Below are 22,572 nucleotides of genomic sequence, written 5' to 3'. Positions count from 1 at the left end.
AGTCCTGAAAGATGTATGTGCACTTGTCTATATTATTTATCTTTTGATTTGCTTTACCTCCAGGGAAACTATTGTAAGAGGAAGCCTGTTTCTCACTTAAATTGAAGAATGATCCCTCTTCATACAAAGCCCTCCATAGAAGAACTTCCCTACCAGTCCAGTGCTTGAGATTCCATGATTCTCCTACAGGGGCTTGGGTTTAATTCCTGGTCAGGCAACTAAGATCCCATATGCCAAGAGGTCAAAAAGTTCAAAAAATTAAAAATAAAAATAAGTAAATAAATTGGGTCAGGATATTTTTTTTTAAGACTATTTAAAAACAGCAACAACAAAGCACTCCATAGAACTGACTCAATTAGCACTCATAACATCCATATGAGAAAGGATCATATCTGAGTTTATGTTACACAGCTTCACAGCGGGCTTGGTCACCAGAAAGACTAAGAGATAACGGTCAGCCCCAGTCACCAATCTTTTTCAGAAGTGGTGGATGGAGCAGGCCTGGGAATTAAGGCCCTATAAAAACTCTTGAATGAAGAGATTTGATGAGCTTCCGGGTTGGCAAAACTCAGCTCCACAGGGACAGACGCTCCTGAACTCAGGGCCCTTTTAGACTTCGCCAGTGGACCCCTTCATCCGGTCATGCCTCTGTTTCTTTTGTAATAAAATGGGACATGCATGTGCGCTAAGTTGCTTTAGTCATTTCCAACCCTTTGCAACCCTGTGGACTGTAGCCCACCAGGCTAATTCTGTCCATGGGATTCTCCAGGGAAGAATACTGGAGTGGATTGTCATTTCCTTCTCCAAGGGATCTTCCTGACCCAGGGATAAAACTGGTGTCTCTTAAGTCTCCTGCATTAGCAAACTGGTTCTTTTCCACTAGCACCACCTGGAAAACCCAAATATATGTTTATTGGAGTTTTGTGAGCCATTGTATCATATCGCTAAGCCTGAGGAAGGGATCATGGAAACCCCAGATTTGTAGCCATGTCAGACAAAAGTTGTAGGTACCCTGGGGACCCACCAACTGTGCCTGGGTGTCTGAAATAGACATGGTCTAGTTGGACTGAGCCCTTAACTTATGAAGTTTGTGTAAATTCTGGGCAGAGTCATAACTGAGTTAAGTTGTGGGACATCCAGTAGATTTCACCTGAAAATTGAGTTGCATTGCTTTTTGTTTTAATTTTTATAATATTCATTTTTATTATTTATCTGGCTATGCCAGGTCTCAGTTGTGTCATGTGAGAGCTTTAGCTGCAGCATGAGAACTCTTAGCTGCATTAAGTGGGATCTAGTTCCCTGAGCAGTGATTGAACCCCAGGCCCCTGCATTGGGAGCATGGAGTCTTTGCCCCTCAACCACCAGGGAAGTCCCTGAGTTGTACTGTTATGGGGAGGAAAATCCCACACATCAAAAGTGATCTATTTTGACACAGAGAATAGACTTATAGACACAGGGTGGGTGGGGTGGGGGTTGGTGGAGGAAGGAGAGGGTGAGATGTATGGAGAGAACAACATGGAAACTTACATTACCATATGTAAAATAGATAGCCAATGGAAATGTGCTGTGTGACTCAGAGAACTCAAACAGGGGGTCTGTAACAACCTAGAGGGGTGAGATGGGGGGGGGACATGGGAGAGAGGTTCAAGAGAGAGGGGACATATGTATCCCTATGGCTGACTCATGCTGATATTTGGCAGAAAACAACAAAATTCTGTAAAGCAATTATCCTTCAATTAAGATAAATAAATAAAATCAGATTAAAAAGTGATCTGTTTGAGATGGGAGAGGAACAGTGATTTTCCAGAAGTAGGTACTATTATTTCATGTCCATTATTCAGAAGAGGAAAAGAAGAATACAAAGGAGAAGGGCAAGAGCTATAAAGGAGAAGGAAATGGTAACCCACTCCAGTATTCTTGCCTGGAAAATTCCATGGACAGAGGAGCCTGGCGTACTACAGTCCACGGGGTTGCAAAAAAATGGGCACAACTCAGCGACTAAACCACCACCACAAAGAGCTGTAAGAATAGTTAACAAAAGGACACGACCTAATCTGGAGGGAATGGACAGGGAGTTAGAAAAGGTTACACTGAAGAGAAATATTTAAACTGAAACCTGAAAGATGAGTAGGGTTTAGTTCCATGAAAGTCTTTTTTTCCCATCTTTTTTGAGAAGAGTGTGGGATTAGTGGAAAGAACCTTCTAGGAAAAGGGTAAATGCAAGAGTACAGTGGTGCCTTTGAGGAAGCCACGGCAGCTGGAACTCAGACAGAAGGCAGAGTGTGGTGTGAGCTGAGCGGGGGGCCTGGTAGCCCAGGTCAGCCTGGACGTGGGGGCCCCACGAAGGGATTTGGACTTGATCCTTCACCTCCACAGGGTTTTAAGCCAGGAGTGACATGAACAATTTGTGGTTTTTAAAAGGGGTGTTGAATACAGCCAAGTAGGCACAATACTAAAGTTTCATTAAGAAAGGAAAATTTGTAGTAAAAATTGCCCTAAATAATTACCTTTATTAAAATTTTCCTGAGAGGCTACAAATGTATCATCAAGTTTTACCTTCCACATGGAATCAGAATAACAGAATAAAGAGCACAGCCTTAAAAGAATTCATATCAGACTTTCGTCCCATCTGTTCAAATCTCTCACTGCATGATTCAAGGCAAGTTATGCCACTGTTAGGGGTCTCAGTTTCCTCATCAGTGAAATGGGAATAGTATTTACTCATAGGCTTTGGTTAACAGCATTTCTCTACCAATAGCAGCCCTCTAAGACTCAAGAAATTTAATTAAATGTGGTCCAACTCTTCAGCCTGTGACCATTAAAACCCCTTTCTATAACTTCCTATAATGTCCCATGGCCATAGTTGTCTCTCCTTTGATATTTCTACACCCATCAGGCAACTCCAGAATATCCCTTGCAGGTTCACCAAGTTTTCTCACCATAACATTGCATCAGTTTCACAAATGTATTTGAGATTTCGAGGGAAGGGCTAATAGACCACACTGAGCCCCAGGGTTTCCCACCTCACCAGTTCCACCTCCTGTCTGCCTCTTTACTTTGTCTCCTTTTTTCTCTGGTTCAACCATGACCTAAAAAAACCATCCCTCTACTTGTTCAGAGGCGTTCTGTCCCATCTACATCCTCCCACTGTCTTACTTGCCAGTCACTTGAGTATTATTCTAGAAAGACAGATTCTTAAGAGAATTTCTGGTAAATGACATTTTTTTCATGAACTACATGAAATTTTAAAATGACTAAGTATTGATGGTGGGCTTCCCTGGTGGGTCAGATGGTAAAAAAAAATCTTCCTGCAATACAGGATAACTGGGTTGGGAAGATCCTTTGGAGAAGGGAATGGCTACCCACTCTAGAATTCTTGCCTGGAGAATTCCATTGACAGAGGGTCACAAAGTCAGACACGACTGAATGCCTTCAAACAAGCTTACTTTACATAGACGGTAGCTGCTGTTATCAATATCTTTATTATGATTATTCATTGGTGCAGATATTCTGTTTCTTAATATATAATAAAATATGCCTTTAACTCTTTATTTAGGCTCTGGAGCCATCAGAGTCTCTCTGATTTGGATGACTGCACTAGCTAGCTTCTCTGCTTAAACAAGGAACCTCAGGACTCTCCTGGTGGTCCAGTGATTAGGACTCTGTGCTTCCACTGCAGGGGGCACAGGGTTCAACCCCTGGTTGGGGAACTAAGACTCCACAAGCTGTGCAACTCGACCAAAAAAAAAAGAAACTCAATTGATAATGGTTTATTTTCTCATTGACATTTCATGGGGACTCCAGGTCCACTGCAGCTGTGTTTCTGGCAGAGGGTAGGCAATGGCCCTGCTCCATGTGTCTTCACCTTCTGGAACCTTGATTAAAGAAGCAGCCCCTTACATCAGAAATGCCAGTCTCACAGCAGAAGGGAAAGAAGTTCAGAATAAAACACACAATGGCTCTTAAGCCTTCTGCTCAAATGTGACGTATAGGATGCTCACTCACATCCCACTGGCTGAAGAATTCCCGTTGCTAAGCTCAGTGTCAATGAGATAAAGTGGAGACTGAACACACAAGTGGATAATGGCCAGACCTACGCAATAAAACCCTGACCTCCAACCTCGGCAGCAACCAGCCCAGGAAGCCAAACCACAACATCTGTAGCAATCAGCTCCACATGGTCAGTGCTTGGTCAATGACTGCCAGATTTTTTTGCCCCTGCTTCCAACTCAGGATTGACCAGAGAAGCCAAATATCCTCCCAAACCAATCACACAACATTCCCCGTTTCCAGCGAGCCTGCCTCCAGGGTCTCTGTGCCAGCAACCTCAATCAGTATACCTGAAGCCTTCCTTTTCTTTCACTGTAAAATAGCTCTCCCGCTCCCCTGCCTGCCTTTGACTCTCTGCCAAAGGCAAGTGATGGAGGCTGACTGCCTTGCTATGTAGCAGCCTCTGAATAAATAGCCTCTGTTTGTTCTCCTTTGGGTGGTCTTTGCTTGTTTCCACAAAGTTCACCCCTCCTATGGTGGCAGGGAGGACGGGGAGGGTTCCTGCAAATCACATGGCAATGAGTGAAGGTGAATGAATCATCTTCTTTAAGGAAAAGTGAGAGTAACTAGAGAGGGGACAATGGCATAGTCTACCTTAGTCCACCCTCTGGGTCATGGAGAGTTGCTCTCGTCCTCCACACATGTGCAATTCTATCCAATAGCACTCAAAAAGTCCAGGCTCTCCTAATTGTCTCTATTCCAAAGCCTCTTGGATGAAAGTGAAAGTGGAGAGTGAAAAAGTTGGCTTAAAGCTCAACATTCAGAAAACGAAGATCATGGCATCCAGGCCCATCACTTCATGGGAAATAGATGGGGAAACAGTGGAAACAGTGTCAGACTTTATTTTGGGGGGCTCCAAAATCACTGCAGATGGTGATTGCAGCCATGAAATTAAAAGACGCTTACTCCTTGGAAGGAAAGTTATGACCAACCTAGATAGCATATTCAAAAGCAGAGACATTACTTTGCCAACTAAGGTCCGTCTAGTCAAGGCTATGGTCTTTCCTGTGGTCATGTATGGATGTGAGAGTTGGACTGTGAAGAAGGCTGAGCGCTGAAGAATTGATGCTTTTGAACTGTGGTGTTGGAGAAGACTCTTGAGAGTCCCTTGGACTGCAAGGAGATCCAACCAGTCCATTCTGAAGGAGATTAGCCCTGGGATTTCTTTGGAAGGAATGATGCTAAAGCTGAAACTCCAGTACTTTGGCCACCCCATGCAAAGAGTTGATTCATTGGAAAAGACTCTGATGCTGGGAGGGATTGGGGGCAGGAGGAGAAGGGGAGGACAGAGGATGAGATGGCTGGCTGGCATCCCTGACTCGATGGACCTGAGTCTGAGTGAACTCCGGGAGTTGGTGATGGACAGGGAGGCCTGGCGTGCTGCGATTCACGGAGTCGCAAAGAGTCGGACACGACTGAGCGACTGAACTGAGTCTCTCTTCAGAGACATGGACTAAACCACAAATTACAAACACAAGACATAGTAGTATCTCAGAAATATGATAACAGAAAGAAACACCCTTCAGAAAGAAAGGGAGATATGTTCACTTACCAATAACAATGCTAACCTCCAGGGCAAAATGTTGCAAAGGCCTCCTTCTCAGTGGAGAGTAAGTGCTCCTGGACCCAGCACGAGTTCTACTTCCTACCAGTCATTCTCAGGTCCGTGTCCTCCATGACTCTTGCCTCTGCCCTCCCAGAGGAGCTTCTTTTGTTATTATCCTCCCTGACCTCATCTGCAGAGGCCACTGGACAGTATCCCCTCCTTTGTGGTTGAGCACTGCTAAGGACACTCGCTAAAATGGTGAAGAAGACTTTATTGAGGACCACTTCGATTGTTGCTGAGACTCCTGACGTCGAGACTCCAGAAATAGGGGCGAGAAATTGGCCTCGGCTTGCAGACAGCAAGCACAAGTAGGGATTTACTGTCAGTGAGCAGAATGAGGGGGTCAGCGGGTGGAAAGTTACTAAGAGGAAGACATCAAGGCAAGAGGTACTTGCGAAAACAAGGTAACATGGTTCTTGCTGAAGGCAAGCCAGGGTGATCAGATATCAAGGGTGGGAGATGAGTGATTGTTTGACCCAGATATTGAGGGTGATTCCTCCCCAAAATGGAAGGAATTCTTGCTAGAGTGGAGGTAGGAGGGGGAACTAGTCAAAAAGAGGGCTCCTGAGGGTCTTTGTCAGCATCCTTCTCAGCCTGCTTTCTGCCTGTAGATATTTAGGGACCCAAAGGTTTGCGTTTATGTCTTGAACAGTCTTTTCTTTTTTTCTTCTAATTCAAGCTGGTAGCTCTTTTGACGATCTCTTTATCTCCCTCTCTCCCCCCCCCCTCACACTGCACATACACAAAATATTCTCCGCTTTATACCTATTTGATTCCAGTTAGATCCCTGTGCCACACCCACAGTTTTTTTTCAAGACAGTTCTCCCCACCTTCCCTTACAGGCAGTTTAAGATTGTTGGTCTTTTATCAGATAAGCATGCCCTTCTCTCTTTTCTCTGATCCACTCTGTCCAGTTGAGACAATTTCTTTGCAGGAGGGGGATGCCATAATATATTTAGAGATTTAACAAGGGATGTGGTCATCATGACCTTCGACCAAGATTAAGTTTTAATTGATTGCTGTCACTCCCAGAACTCAAAGCATTTCTAAATTTTATCCTTTACTGGTTAATGGAAGAAATGGTTATCTATTTCAACCCTGCAAATCTCAACACTGCTAAATTCTCTTTTCCCTCTCATCCCAGCTTACATAACTCTTTTCTGAGTTCACTTCTTTCGTTATTTGTCTAATCTAATCTATCTAATAGTAATTACCGCACTTCAGGGACATTCTGTTTTACCACATCTTAACCGAAAGTCATTCAGTTGTATTTCTGCCTTCAAATGATTGTGGATGGGCAATACACCTGATAGTCACCACTCCATATCATATTGGGTAGGCCAATGAGTTCATTCAGGTTTTTCCATATGATGTGACAGAAAACCCCAAAAGAACATTTTGGCCAATCCAGTAGATTGCCATTCTCCCCCATCTTTAATTAAAGTTTTCTTGCCATACGTTGACCAAAAGCCAATGCCACTTCTAGTAAGATTTTCGTTAGGACAGCTTTGCTATAATAACAAATGACCCATCAAATCTCTGTGACGTATCAAATAAAGGCTTTTTTTGGCACCAGTGTTAGATGTAGGCTGCAGGTAGGTTGCATGTCTGCTCCACAGGACTTCTCATCCTCAGATCCAGGCTAGGGAAGCAGCCCTTATAAAGGACATGTCCTCCTCAGTGGCACAGGGAAGCAAATCCGTGGCATAGGTAAGACTGTGTTGTAAATATAAATGCCAACTATTTATATCTGAGCACATCTGCCAAAGGATGTCACATGGCCAAACCCAATACCAATGCGACAAGGAAGAAGACTTCTTTTTTTCTAATTAATACTTTTTGGCTGCATGGGGTCTTTGTTGCTTAGTGTGGGCTTTCTCTAGCTGCAGTGACTGGGCGCTGGTCTCTGTTGTGTAAAGAGCTTCTCATTGCCGTGGCTTCTCTTATTGTGGAGCATGGGCTCTTGGCTCTTGGCCTTCAGTAGTTGTGGCTCAAGGGCTTAGTTGCTTCTCCATGTGTGGAATTTTCTGGGACCAGGGATCGAACCCATATCCCCTGTATTGGCAGGCAGATTCTTACCCACTGCAACACCAGGGAAGGCTGGAAGAATATTTCTTAACCAGTGGGAACTGCAGGGTAAAAATGTACAATCTTTTCATAAGGAAAGGAGACTAAACAATTGGAGAAATATTAAATAATAAAATTGACCACATTGGTAAAGAATAGAATTTGTGAGAACTGTGCCTTTTCTCAAAGCATAAGAATTAATGAAAGAGTTTTTAAAAAATCATCACTAACATTCTGATAAGGAGAAGGATGCTTACGTATTTACTTCTTTGGCTACCCCAGCTCTTAGTCACGGCATATGCGATCTAGTTCCCGAACCGGAGATCGAATGTAGGCCCTCTGCCGCAGGAGGACAGAACCTCAGCCACTGGACTACCAGGGAAGTCCTTCCTTTTGCTCTTGATTGCTTTGTCTTCACTCCTTCTCTAGTCATCCATAAAGTGTAATATGTTGCATGGAATAAAAGAAAAACTGTTCCCCATCAGCTCTGCCCATTTTGCATTCCTAAGACAACCAGACCAGGGGACACTTAGTGGCAACGGAAAGGTAATATTATAGAGTCCACATTTCAGGGACATAAGCCTATTCCTTCTTCCTGCAACTGATTAACTTTCATCAGCAGACTAGGCCAATTCCTGGAATGGCATGCACAGAGCAAGCCCATGGCTACCCTTCCAAAATAAGAGTTCTCAAAGTATAATCGTAACCTACCTACACATCAGCAGCCCCATGTCCATCGCCTATGTTAGTCTTTTCCTAGGGTCCAATTTGGGGGGCAGACTCAACTTTCTTGAACAGGGCAGCTGTTCGTTTATATGTGCCTTTGTGCCAAAGAGGGAAGAAAGGTGTCTTCTCAAGGTGGACCAATTAGAAAAAGAGCCATTAAAAAAAAAAAAAAAAGTCCCTCATTCCCATCTGGCGAATTAGTAAAAGATGCCCCTGTGGGAGAGCCCATGGCTTAACTGAAGAAAGTACCTTTGTGGGATGAAAAAAAATGCACCCCTGGCTCCCGGCAAACGCAGGGCTCAGCCAGGGTTCCGGCTTGGCAAGTGCAACGTGGCTTTGACGGCAGCCCCCACTCACCTCCTGGACCAGGCACCTTTGTTCAAGCGCACAAGAACACAATTATGAGTGACAGCCCTGCATTTGACATTAAGCATGGGATGCAAAACCCTCATGTAAAACTTGTCCAAATGAATATTTTCCCCCAATAAATTTCATTCTCAGCTGCTGCAGACCAGCGTTGAGTGGTTTAATTAAACTCCCCACTGACATGAGCTGGTCACTTGCATCCATTCTCTATTGAGAAAGGAGCCTTAGGTAACTTAGTGGTGTGGGCACAATAAGACCTTTCTCTTCCATAGAGGTAATATGTCATGTTTAGTGCCCTCTAATGGAGTTATTTATACGCTTCCTTAATACAGAAACAAGCTGGTGAGCTGGGGATTTTAGGTTTTCTTTCTTTCCCCTCTCTTTCATTATCGTTTTGCATTTTCTTCCCCTTTCTGGTCCGATCCTCCACATTCAGCTCTTCCCCCTTTTCTTGCCAATTGCCAGTAACAGTATACTTGAAAATGTTCGCAGGATTTTCTCCAGACACCTGCTGTCAAGGACCACGTGTAGGCTTGTCCAGTAAACTGCCTCTCATTAGAGAGATTTGCCATATGCTATTATAAAGAAGTCATTCTTCAGCCACTTTGCTTCACACAGCATCATTCTCAGTGCTGCAAATGTACAGATTATTTCATGTTTCACAACACTCACAAATGGAGTTTTAACAACAAAAGATCAACAAACTCAGACTATTTACTTTTGGGAGAAGCCAGTGTCAAAGCATTGCAGCAGCCTGAACTGTAACGTGAGTTCTAATTTTTCACATTTGAACAGTATCCACTCTAGCGATGTGTGTGTTCAAAGTGCAGAAAGAGTGGCTGGTGACTTGTTTTTCTTAAAATATACCTCCGCACAGTAGAAGCAGTCATGAATAATCTAGGGCCACTCATCAGGAGCCACACAAAGTACGTAAAATGGAAAATAAAAGTAAATAAATCGATGTTTTAAAAAGCTGCTTGGTTCTCAGATTTATCAGTGTAATGTGAAAATTTATTTTTAAAATAATATCTTTAGGGGGAAAACTTTGTTAACGTTCAAGAAATTCATCTATTCATCAAGCAGATGAGAATCATTGTGCTTGGTTATTTCAGTGTCACCAAACTGAGTTTCTACAGCTTTAATAAGATCGTTAGGTATTTGAGCTGCACTGTGATCCTCTTGAGGATTCAAAGAGCAAGTTATGTAGGGATGTGTGCTCCCTAGGCCTTGTCCTTCTCAACTTTATTTGGTGTGAAGATAAAAAAAAAAAAAAAGAAAGATGTTTTCAATTATTAGTAACAGAGATCTCAAACCAGACTAGGCAGAATACTACAGAATAGAAATTAGTTCACATATAAAAAGGCCCAGGAGTCAGGAGGGTTGTGAGGTTGGTTAAGTGAGTGGCTAATGATAGTATCAGTTCACTCCATCTCTCCACTGTTGTTGGCTTTATTCTCAAGCTGGTTGCAAGATGATTTCAGCAGTTTCGGAGCTTGCACCTTCATAAAATACAGAGGACAGACTTTTCTCTCCAATGGATCTCTCCTAGGAGTAAGAAAATGTGTCCAAGAGGCTCCCCTGGGAGCTTCTAGATCTCATTTCCAAGTCACAACCGGCCAAAGGAACAGGATTACCCTTCAGTGGACAAGACCCACTGCTGGAGCTGGGGAGGCATCAGTTATCCCCAAGCATGTAGCTCCATGGTATCAGGGGTAATACTTTCACAAAATTGCATTTTGATAGAAAATAAGGAAGAACATGGATGCTGAATAAGGAACCAATACAATCCTCTCTGAGAGCTAAATCTGCAAATAGCTTAATTAATCTTAGTAAAAGTGAAATCTTGATTATAAAAACAAAAAGCTCTATCTTCTCAAGAGATTGTCTAGTTTCTTCATGAGGTTTAATATTAAGAAGAAAAAGAAAAGAAAAGAAGAATCCTATACATTTTTGGGGGTGTACTTTTGGAGCCCATCAACCTCAAAACTAGGAAATTTCTCACTCACTATCTTCACAGTAGATATTTTGGCTCCTTTTAATTGCTGGATACTCACCACAGAGAAAACTAAGTGGATTTATGGTCAATATGAAGACACTGAGAGTCTAAAAAGTTGCGAATCTTCTCAAAAGATAAGGGAAACATTTCTAGCATATTATTATACATGATTTTTTTGGACCCTATATTTATAGAGCCACAAACTTTTGGATCAATGTGCAAATATTCTACAAATTTTTAAAATAGTCTGGGGACTTTCCTGGTGGTCCAGTGGTTAAGACTTTGTGCTCCCAATGCAGGGGGCCCAGGTTCAATCCCTGGTCAGGGAATTAGATTCCACATGCTGCAACTAAAGATCCCACATACTGTAACAAAAATCAAAGACCCTGAGTGCTACAACTAAGACCCAGCACAGCCAAGTAAATAAACACATATTTTTAAAAAATAGTCTAACATCTTGCTTCTCAAAATATATCCCTTGGACTAGTAGCATCAGTCATCTGGGAGCCTATTTGAAATGCAAAAATCTCAGGCCCATCCCCAAACCTACAAAATCCACATTTTAACAAGATTCCCGGGAGATTCGTGAGCACATTAAAGTTTGAGAAGCACTAACCCCAGGTTGGGCCTGGAGTGGAAGCTACAGTTGTCTCTCTACTAGTGTAAAAGGGGTTTTGTTGAGAGAATTTCCTTTAAGAATCTTTTATTCCTAAAGGAGGTTAAAGCACTATGTGTAGATTGGGGCTCAGATTTGAAGGCTTGAGACAAACCCTCCCTTAGAGGGAAAAATGGAAGAGAGTCCAAAAAGGAGAGAGAGGTGTTGAAAAGGGCCGAAGAGAAACAAGAATATTTACGGATGTCAAGGGAAGGGAATGCTTCCAAACAGACTGTCCTGAAAATTATAGAGAAGTTAGGAAGGGGACATTAAGAACTGATGATTAGATGATTATTTGTGACTATAAGAATGCAATACTGTCGGGTGGTGGGACAGGAATTGGACATTATGGAGACAAACTAGGCAAAGTAATAGTAATGAGGAGGTAGTTGTTTAGCTCCAGAATCAGATTGTCCAGGTTTGAATATGGATTTCAACCTTTAAAAACACTGCAACTTTGGGCATATTGTTTAATCCTCTGTCCAATAAAATAAGGATGATAGGGACTTCTCTGGTGGGTCAGAGGTTAAGAACCCACCTTCCGTTGCAGGGGGTTCTGGTTCGATTTCTGCTCGGGGAACTAAAATCCCACATGCTGTCAAAGGGCAACTAAGTCTGTGCCACAACTACTGAACCCAGGCTCTGGAGCCTTTATGCCATAGTTACAGAGAAGCCTGTGCACCGCGACCAAGATCCTGCGTGCACAACGGACACCCAGTGCAGCCCAAAATAAAAACAGAGCAAACAGTTTTAAATACTTGTGTGCGAAAGTCGCTCTGTCATGTTTGACTCTTTGTGACCCCGTGGACTGCAGCACGTCAGCCTTCCCTGTCCTTCACCATCTCCCGGAGTTGCTTAGACTCATGGCCATTGAGTCAGAGATGCCATCCAACCCTCTCGCCCTCTGTCGTCCCCTTCTCCTCCTGCCTTCAATCTTTCCCAGCATCAGGGTGCTTGCCAGGCTCCTCTGTCCATGGAATTCTCCAGGCAAGAATACTGGAGTGGGTAGCCATTCCCTCCTCCAGGGGATCTTCCCAACCCAGGGATAGAACCCAGGTCTCCCACATGGCAGGTGGATTCTTTACCATCTGAGTCACTAGAGAAGCCCAAAAATACTGTGCTACCAGGGAAGCCCGTTTAAAAAAACATAAGGATAATGTAAAAACGTCTACATCTTAAGTTGCTATAAAGACAGAGTAAAGACCTTGTCACAGAGTAAGTGTTCAATAAATATTAGCTATTACTAAAATTATGAAAAAAAATAAAGTTTGAGAAGCCCTCCTATAAGGTATATACAATCACTCTCTTGACTGCTGGTGCCTAGAGGACACAAACCCAGAATGTGAAATCTAGCAACTACAAGGTACTGTAATTCTCATCATTTCAGCTTTGAACTTGAGGAACCAAGAAATGAATATCATGGACTCAGACAACAAACTCTTGTTCATTTCTAATCTCTGTTCCATTAATCCGAGTATCAAGATTCCATTTAAACTCATGGACTTATAAGCAGGCCAGAAAAAATGTCTGATCCTTTCTTCTGATCATATGAAAGTCTAGACATTTGGACATGGGTTTAATGGTATACTGTGGGAAGACTCAAGATCAGAACTTGCTTGGAGTCATTTATATAAACGCTGGCACTATTTCCACCAAAATATGGACTCAGGGCAATATGGAGGCCAACACATGGCTGGTGCCCAGTAAATAGCCCCCTGTTAATTTTTTAAAATGATAATAAGGCTAAAGTTACAGACTGAAGTTTGTTCCTATGGTTTGATCATTTGGACAAGTACAGTATGTTCAGTTCAGAGGCTTATCTACCCCACAGTTAGCACACTCCCCTTCTTGGCATTTCTCTCATTTCCTCGAAAAGCCTTTTCTAGAGAAACTTTAGATCAGAAGCCAAAGAAAATGCAGCTCAATTTGCCCTGCTCCCCATGGAGCTCCCAATGACTGAAGGCTTTCATTCCCTTCTCTCCCACATTAATCCTGGCTGTGCCTTCGCCACCCAGTGTTGCCCTAGGTTTCACGGCGAGAAAGCAGTGGATTTGCTGGGCTGGTCTAGACAAAGTTAGCAGGCTGCTGCTTCGTTTTCATGGGCATTTGTTTTGCTTTTCCTTTACAACACTTTTAAAAAATAATTGTATTTGTCTATTTATTATGGGGCTGTGCTGGGTCTTCACTGCTGCGTGGATTTTCCTCTAATTGCGGAGAGTCGGGGTTACCCTTTAGTTGTGGTGTGCAGGCTTCTCGTTGCCGTTGCTTCTCTTGGGGAGCACGGGCTCCAGGGCACGGGGGCTGAGTAGCTGTGGCACATGGGCTTAGCTGCTCTGCAGCACATAGAATCTTCCCCCATCAGGGATCGAACCCATGTCTCCTGCATTGGCAGGTGGATTCTTTACCACTGAGCTACTAGAGAGCCCTGCTTTCTTTTTTTGATGCTCTAGCTGTTTTATTTTACTGCACCCTCTTGATGAAAAATATAACAAAACATGCATAAAGGTATGGTCAAGTCTACAAGTGTAAGGTCCACGAACATGTCATCCCCCACATCTCACCCTCTTCCGCCCCTTTGCCCTTCATCTGTTCTTTGTCAATGTTTCCTCCCACATCATGCCGGTTTAGGATATTTCACTTCTCTCCTATCTTCAGGCCTATCCCTACTGCAGGTCCTCTGAACATACGACCCTGTCTGCTGCTTCACAGAGACATCTGAGGCTGCTAGGTGAGAATTATTTGGGTTCCGACCACCCACTCCAATTTCTGCACATCCTTATTTCACTTCCTTTCTCCGGTTTCTTTGTAGCCTATTTTTGACTCTTCCTTCTACCTCTATTCTTGACCTCTTCTGTAGTAGGCTGTATGACAGTCACCTAAAAAGAAATTTCATGTCCTGCTCTGTGGAAGTGTAAATACTACCTTATTTGAAAAAAAAAAAGGGGGGGTCTTTAAAGATCTAATTAAGTTAGGGTCTTAAGACAAGGAGATCATTCTGGATGATCCAAGCTGCCCCAAATTCAATAACAAGTGTCCTTGTAGGATGTGTAACGAACAGAAGAGGAGAAGACACAAACGCATAGAGGAGATAGTGATGTGAAGATGCTGGTAAAGACTAAAGGGATGAGGCCACAGTCAAGGAGTGCCAAGGAAAGCCAGCCTTCTCCAGAAGCTACCAGAGACAAGCTGGGGGGACTCCTCTGGTGGTACAGTGGATAAGAATCCACCTGTCACTGCAGGGGACACGGGCTTGAGCCCTGGTTCACTGCTGTGGAGCAACTACGCCCATGTGCCACAGCTACTGAGCCTGCTCTCTAGAGCTCACAAGCCATAAGTATGGAGTCCAGGCCCCTGCAGCCTGTGCTCCGCAACAAGAAACAGCCACCAAAAAGAGAAGTCCACCCAGGGCACCTCCAAAAGGAAGAGACAGGAAGTAAGAAAAGGGTCAAGTCAAGAGGGATTGTTATGATGATTCCTTGCGGGTTGGCCTGCTCCTGTATCTTGGGAGTGTCTGTTTAGTAAAAAATCTGTCTACTTGAGCTGTACCGTGTCTGCTGTTTTAAACCCTTTTTGTCCATTGTTCCAAATTTTTGTTGCACTGAGACAAGAACCAAGGGCGAGAAATAAACTGACCTGACACTTAACCAGGAAAATGAAGATAATTTCCCCCTCATGGGCTCAGACTGGGCAGCTTTGATTGGAGGGTGTTTTCATGCAGAGTTCCTCATCTCTGACAGACTGAGACAGGCCTGAGACCTGGGTGGGACCCTTTGCTGCGGCACTGCAAAGCTTGCACATAGACACACCTTCCCTTGAGATACAAAATTCAAAAAAGCCATATGGGGCTAAAAATAAATGCGTGCATGCACTGGGGTAGTCCTGTACCAAAAGATACAAAATGACAAAAAATAAAATAAAAACCATTTCTGCCCTTTCTGAAGAGCTAGGAGCAAAAAACTGGGTGTTAGGAGCAAAAGCAGGGTACTGCTCATGCCGCCCTGAACAGAACACCACAAAAGCGGTGGGCAAACCACCTAAGCCACCTCTCCAGACCAACGTCTGGTCACACCCCTACCCTCACCCCACACAAAGAATGAGCTTGCTCCCCCTACCCTGCTGGAGAGCAAGCAAGGGAACACGTTGCTTATTTTCACTCTCTCCTGCAGCTGGCACAGGGGCCCCCGTAAAGCCTTGCTTGAATCATTCATCTGGCCTCTAGTGAATTTCTATGGATTGGGGATGGCCAAGGACCCTGGTCAGTATCAAGACCACTGAATACTTGGTGCTCACTGGGGGGTTCCATATGGTCCCTAAGACTCGGGGAATACAAGGAGGATTCAAACATGAGGCTCATTCTCCTGCTGAGCCATGAGTAAAAGCAACTGTCTCACTTGGTCTGGTTCACAGTTTCCTTCCCAGCTGCATTTACAGGAGTGTGGCCAGACAGCTTAGCAGTGGCGTTAGTCGCTGTCACTTTAGAGATTGCTTGGCCTCATGCTAATTATTTGCCTAGACAGGGAAGGAAATGGCCATGATACTGAATTTAAAAAGCTTGGCATTGGGTTAGCAGAGGCTGGAACTGGAAATGTTTGGGCAGAGTATCCATCTGAGGGCCTCAAAGGGAGACTGGCCAAGAGCAGAGGCAGCAGAACTTAGAGATCACCAGGTACTTCAGTCACTGAGGAAGACGTCCATTCTTTGTCTCGAAATGCACACTTCCTGCCGTCCCAGTGGAGGCTCTTGTGATGGAACAAGGTGTACCATTTGTGTTGGCAGAGGCAAAGACCCAGGATCAACCAGCAGATAAACAAAAATGATCTTTCTCTTGAATTAAGTTAAGGCACTATTTGCCATCCCCCACCAAAACCCCAGAATCATTCCTTTTTTTTTTATATTGCAGGATTTTAATTTTAATTTTAATTGATTAATTTTTTGAGGCTAATTACTTTACAGTATTGTAGGGGTTTTGCTATACATTGACATGAATCTGCCACAGGTGTACATGTGTTCCCCAGCATGAACCCCCCTCCCTCCTCTCTCCTCATCCCATCCCTCTGGGTCATCCCAGTGCACCTCCCACATCACACTGATGACCCAGTTCCGTCAATTCTAGCTCTGTAACATGTCCCACATATGGCCCTTCGTCTTTTTATTTTTGCCACCTGGCACGTGAGATCTTCCCCTATCAGGGATCGAACCAGTGCCCCCTGTAGTGGAAGCATGGAGCCCTAACCATTGGGCCTTCAGGGAAGTCTGATATCTTTATCCTCCATTTTATGGCTTTAGTTCAAGCCATCATCACTTTGTACCAGACTCTTATTAGAGTTACCTAACCCGTTTCTCTCCTCAAGTCTTGCTTTCCTCCATTCATTATCCGCTTTGCTATGAAACTGATCACATCAGCCCCACACCTAAAACTCTTTGGGGATTCCTATCTGTATCTGTATCAGCACAGAGACAAACTCTGTGCTGAAATATGGCAGATGAAGCCCAATACAATCTAGCATCTACCTATCTCCCATCTTATGTCTTTCCCCTCCTACTGTACCACCAAGGACTCCAAGATTGAATCATCTCCAAACTCCCAACTGTGTAAACTGTACACAATTCAATCATAGCCTTGATAGACTTTATTATATTTAAGAGTTTCCATGTTTATTTCCCCATTCCCCAGCACTAGATTATTAAATTATTAAAGAAAGAAGCTCTCTTCTTTCAGTACCTTGCACAGTGCTGAACACAGAGGAAGCACTCAAAAGAAAAAAAAAAAAAAGGAAACCATGGTCCCATTACTTCATGGGAAATAGATGGGAAAACAGTGGAAACAGTGTCAGACTTTATTTTGGGGGCTCCAAAATCACTGCAGATGGTGATTGCAGCCATGAACTTAAAAGACGCTTACTCCTTGGAAGAAAAGTTATGACCAACCTAGATAGCATATTCAAAAGCAGAGAAATTACTTTGCCGACCAAGGTTATGGTTTTTCCTGTAGTCATGTATGGATGTGAGAGTTGGACTGTGAAGAAGGCTGAGCGCTGAAGAACTGATGCTTTTGAACTGTGGTGTTGGAGAAGACTCTTGAGAGTCCCTTGAACTGCAAGGAGATCCAACCAGTCCATTCTGAAGGAGATCAGCCCTGGGATTTCTTTGGAAGGAATGATGCTAAAGCTGAAACTCCAGTACTTTGGCCACCTCATGCGAAGAGTTGACTCACTGGAAAAGACTCTGATGCTGGGAGGGATTGGGGGCAGGAGGAGAAGGGGACGACAGAGGATGAGATGGCTGGATGGCATCACGGACTCAATGGATGTGAGTCTGAGTGAACTCTGGGAGTTGGTGATGGACAGGGAGGCCTGGCGTGCTGCGATTCATGGGGTCGCAAAGAGTTGGACACGACTGAGTGACTGAACTGAACTGAACTGAACTGCTAAATATGTCAATGAATGAGTGGATAAAAATGTGAATCCTCTTTACTGTCTTAGAGCCTTGTGGGGCATGCTGGAATGAACCAAGCACCTCTTCCTAATGCACCAAATGTACACAAAGGGAAGTCATTTAAAACATTTTACATTAAAGTAAGTAAGGACTTGTTATGAATCATAGTATAAATGTTGCATTAATATTGGAGGTAAAGTATTCAAAGAAAATTTGAATATGATTTGGATCAGTTTGGGCTGGACTTCCTCAGGGCAGATGAATTCAGAGTTCATGGTAATGTACCACTGAAGGAACTTTAGTGTAAGATTTCAGAACTCATGTTAGAGGATTGTATGCATTGTAAGTAATAAAATGGAACTCATGATATAGATAATACTAGCTGCAAAGCTGGGAATCTGCAAAAGAGAAGGGCATCACCTCAGCCAGAAAGACGAAGGTCTGGATTTGTTTCCAAAATAGACTCCAATAGATTCCAAGACAGTTCTTTACACCAAGCTTCCCTGGTGGCTCAGATGGTAAACAATCTGCCTGCAATGCAGGTTACTTGGGTTTGATCCCTGGGTCAGAAACATCCCCTAGAGAAGGGAATGCCTACCAGCTTCAGTACTCTTGCCTAGAGAATTCATGGACAGAGGAGCCTGGCAGGCTACAGTCCATGGGGGTCTTAAAGAGTCTGACACGACTGAGTGACTAACACTTTCACTTTTCACTTTTTTCATGTATGTATGTATATATATATATACACACACACATATATACATATAAACATATTCACCATAGAATTCTTTTAACTATAAAATTCTATGGATTTAATGTATAGCTCAAATTACAACCATATGATCCCCTAACTTTTCCTAAACACTAACATTTTTATATCCCTGATTTCAGACCAAGTTCAGAAAGTCAGTGATGACAATTCAGAGAACCAAGTTTGTTTCGGGGACTCCAGTGTTGCCTGCATTCTTGCTTTTAAGCTGTAGATAATCATCAAACAAACTAAGGAAAAAGTTGAGCCCTAAAGTTTCTGAAAAGCCTAAGCTGAAACAGATTAAGTAAAATTTTTAAATAGTTGAGCATGTCTGTATGACACAAAATACTTTTAAGAAAAAATTTTTTGAGGTTCATCTATTGCAGAATCTTTTTAAAAAGTTCTTTTTGCTATAAGAAAAAATTATCCAAACAAGTTTAGCTCCATGAGATCAATTGTATATTCTCTCCCTGCTAGCTTAGAATTCATTCAGAGATCAATTTATGCATGAGTGGATGTGCATATATTTTCTGTATGTGTCAGTATTTATGAATATCTAGCAAGTAGCATTGCTGCTTTTATGACACTTCTTCAACCATTAGTAAATAACTAAGTGGCCACAAGAGTTCAAGAACAAAACCAATCCAAAAACAGAGGGTGGAGGCAGCCGAAAAATTTTAAGTTGCTCAGAACACTATCTTGGGTTGATGCAAGAGGAAAATCTGAGAACATTTTCTTAAAAAGAAAAAAAAATGAAAGGAAACAGAGCATGCAACTTCAGCGCTCAACTTGTGCCTAATCTCTTTGTGTGGGATTTTTTCATTCCAACACGTACCTCCCAGGACAAGCACAACAGCAGTCCCTAAATCATGTTCATCTTCTGAAGATGATATTGTAATAAACACAGCCTTCCTTAAGGAGACATGTGGGTCAGGGCAAAACAGAGTGTGTATCTCCCATCTTGCAGATCTGAAATGTTTATACAGATAATATCTAGTGGAAATTGACACTGATGGCACCTTGCTGAAGAAAAGAAAGGATGCAGATGGAACCGAAGAACACGTGACTTGGGGAATCTGGAAGGAATAAAGGGACCTTCTGTAACTGCTGCATGCTGTATAGATTTTACGTGTGGTTTATTCCCTTTTTCACTGGGTAGCAGGCACCTACCTTGCCCACTGAGAAAATTCTGGTACCAGGCCCTCACGGCATCAATATATGAACCCATCGAACGTCAAGTTCCTGTCAGAGCAATGTGCGAAACATATTTTGTGGCAAATATGGCATGTGAAGGACCCCTCAGATTTCTCATTCTATTCCATTCAACTTGTTGGGTGACACAATCTCATAGAATCAGGGTACTTTCCTGGAGATCCAGTGGTTAAGACTCCACACTGCCAATGCAGATGGGCAAGGGTTTCATTCCTGGTCAAGGAACTAAGATCCCACATGCCACACAGCGTGGCCAAAAATGAAAATAATTTTAAAAGTGCTGTTGTTGCAACCCCATGGACTGTAGCCTGCCAGGCTCCTTTGTCTACAGGATTCTCCAGGCAAGAATCCTGGAGTGGGTTGCCATTCCCTTCTCCAGGGAGTCTTCCCAACCCAGGGGTCAAACCCCAGTCTCCTGCATTGCAGGCAGATTCTTTACCATCTGAGCCACCAGGGAAGCCTTCTCTTTATCTTTTTTAATGATTTTCCAAGTATTTCAGAGCCAAAAAGAAGGGAACAAAACTTTGACTATTGTGCTTTCCCTTAGAGGAGGGACAAAGCACTGATGGAAACCTCCATTCCCGGCCACTAGGTGTTTACAGCAGCCCTTCTGTAGTCACTGGAAATCCTCTCTATGTGGTCTGAATTTGAAGCTTTAAGCTGTAAGTGCTGGAGAAAACACAGCTCTTTTCTCAATAAAATGGCCTGTTATTCTGTGGAAAGAAAGGAGGTGTTTCTCTGAGCCCACCATTACACCTGCTATGCTTTACTGAAATACAAGCCATCCCGCCCGCCCCTCCCCCCACCGCTCCCTACTCACACCTGGGCACTGGCTAGTGAAAACACACTGGCTTGGGTGTGGGGGAAGGGTTAAAATAAAACCATCTTGGTTCCTGAATAAATAATTCTTGCCAATATCTATGGTTTACTGTGGATAATTGAATTTGGGTCTAATTCTATGCTCAAAGTATCCAAACACTTGCACTTTAATTGACACACACCAAAAAAAAATTTTTTTTAAGATATTTGGCAAGGCATTTTGTTTTTAACATTAGCGCAATGCAGCCTAACAGTGTTCTTACTGTAGTCCTGCCCGAAAGTGATCACTTTTCTGTACTTTTCCTATGACAAATTTATTTTCCCTATATGCTTTTGTTGGCTAGCAGCTCTGGCATGACTTGACTGACAATGAGCCAGAAGATCTGAGTTTGAGGAAAATGCACGGCTCTCAAGGTTTGGCACATGGTAGATAAGTGCAGAGCAAATGCTCCGCATTCAGGCGGAGCCTGTGTGTTGGCCTCATCAGCCCACCAAGGACAACACAGACATCAGTTAGAAAATAATATAATACTCCTCAACCTTCAGGACAGGAATCCAGTAAAATAAAATTTAAAAAATTAGCTTTTCAATGTTAAAACAATTGGACAATTGCTAAAGCTTCCATCAGCTTTATTAACTAAGCAACAGGTCATTATGTTACCAGTTTTATTGACTTCACATGATTGCTGTCCTATCCGAGAGTTGACAAAGGTCCCTTCTGATGATTTACCTTTTTTCTGTGAAGTAGGAGGGGATCAGCTTAGAATGAGGATCCAAGTGACAAGGGATGAAAGAGCATCCTACACCATCAATTATGAAGGTATTTTAATAGCAAATTCATCAAAGAATTTATGTAACAAATGTAATCTGCAGTGGCAATCTGATTAAGCAGAGAATTAGCATTTGAAATTCATCTTTTAACCTAATTATATATCTCTAGCATTTAATTATAAGCAATGCACAAAAGACTTCAGTACTACACAATCAATGATATCAAAGATATATCACCTAGAGAAAAGACCCAAAGATTTCCAGTCCAATTGACAGAAGGTGCATGGGCATGCACACCTGTACTCACGAAATGTTTCTTTTTCTTGTTTGTCGTTTTATTCCCATTCTAATCAAAAGTTGTCTTCATCAGAATCCAAATAGTTTCATGTAACAGGTGAATGTGATTAAGTCTATCACTAAGTCAATAAGGAAGGCAATGATTTATAAAACATTTCTGGACCACAGCTGTCTGAGAACTGCTAAATGCTAAAAGTTCTTCCTATAACAACAAAAATACACGCCAAATTTTACACAAAATTTCAGAGCATTCATAGGCCTCCATGTTGCATCAGTTGGCTATGACTGACGGCATAACACACCAACCTAAAAGTAATAGCTTAAGACCACACAATTTACCTGAAAAGTCTTTGATGACAGTTTAGGCTGGATTCAGCTGAGGGATTTCTCTAGTCTTACGTGGGTTCCCTTCTACACTCTGGTGAGCCACAGGTCAATGATGGGTGTCACTTATGCTTCTGGGTGGTGGCTCTTAGAGGCAAGGACACCTTGGCCCCATTTCATACAGTTTATCATCCTCAAGCAAGCTGCTTGGACTTATTCTCATAGTGGAGACAGGTGGCCAAGAGAGAGTTGAAATAATAAAGGCCTAATTTCATAACTGTTACTACTGCTTCATTCTATTGATCAAAGCAAGTCACAAAGCCATCCCAGATTCAGAGGACTGAAGTAAGATGTTATAAAATCATATTGCAAAGGATATCACTACAAAAAGGGATACAAAATTGAGACCAATTTTTTCATCAGTTTATCACACCAATCATGAATATAGGTTAATAATTTTCTTCAACAAAAATGAAATAATAGGGGTTAAAAGAAAA

At 42.8% G+C, this 22,572-nt stretch overlaps 1 non-coding gene across 1 annotated transcript; it reads left to right on the top strand.

Moving 5' to 3' along the window:
* The first annotated feature begins 11,067 nt into the window (after positions 1–11,067).
* On the top strand, positions 11,068–11,140 carry TRNAG-CCC (transfer RNA glycine (anticodon CCC)). The gene has a single exon. It is a non-coding gene; the product is annotated as a tRNA-Gly (tRNA).
* The last annotated feature ends 11,432 nt before the right edge of the window (positions 11,141–22,572 follow it).

This window comes from Ovis aries, chromosome 17, assembly GCF_016772045.2.
Source record: "Ovis aries strain OAR_USU_Benz2616 breed Rambouillet chromosome 17, ARS-UI_Ramb_v3.0, whole genome shotgun sequence".
Taxonomy (NCBI): domain Eukaryota; kingdom Metazoa; phylum Chordata; class Mammalia; order Artiodactyla; family Bovidae; genus Ovis; species Ovis aries.
The sequence above is the reverse complement of the archived record's forward strand: the minus strand, read 5'-3'. Positions and strand labels throughout refer to the sequence as shown.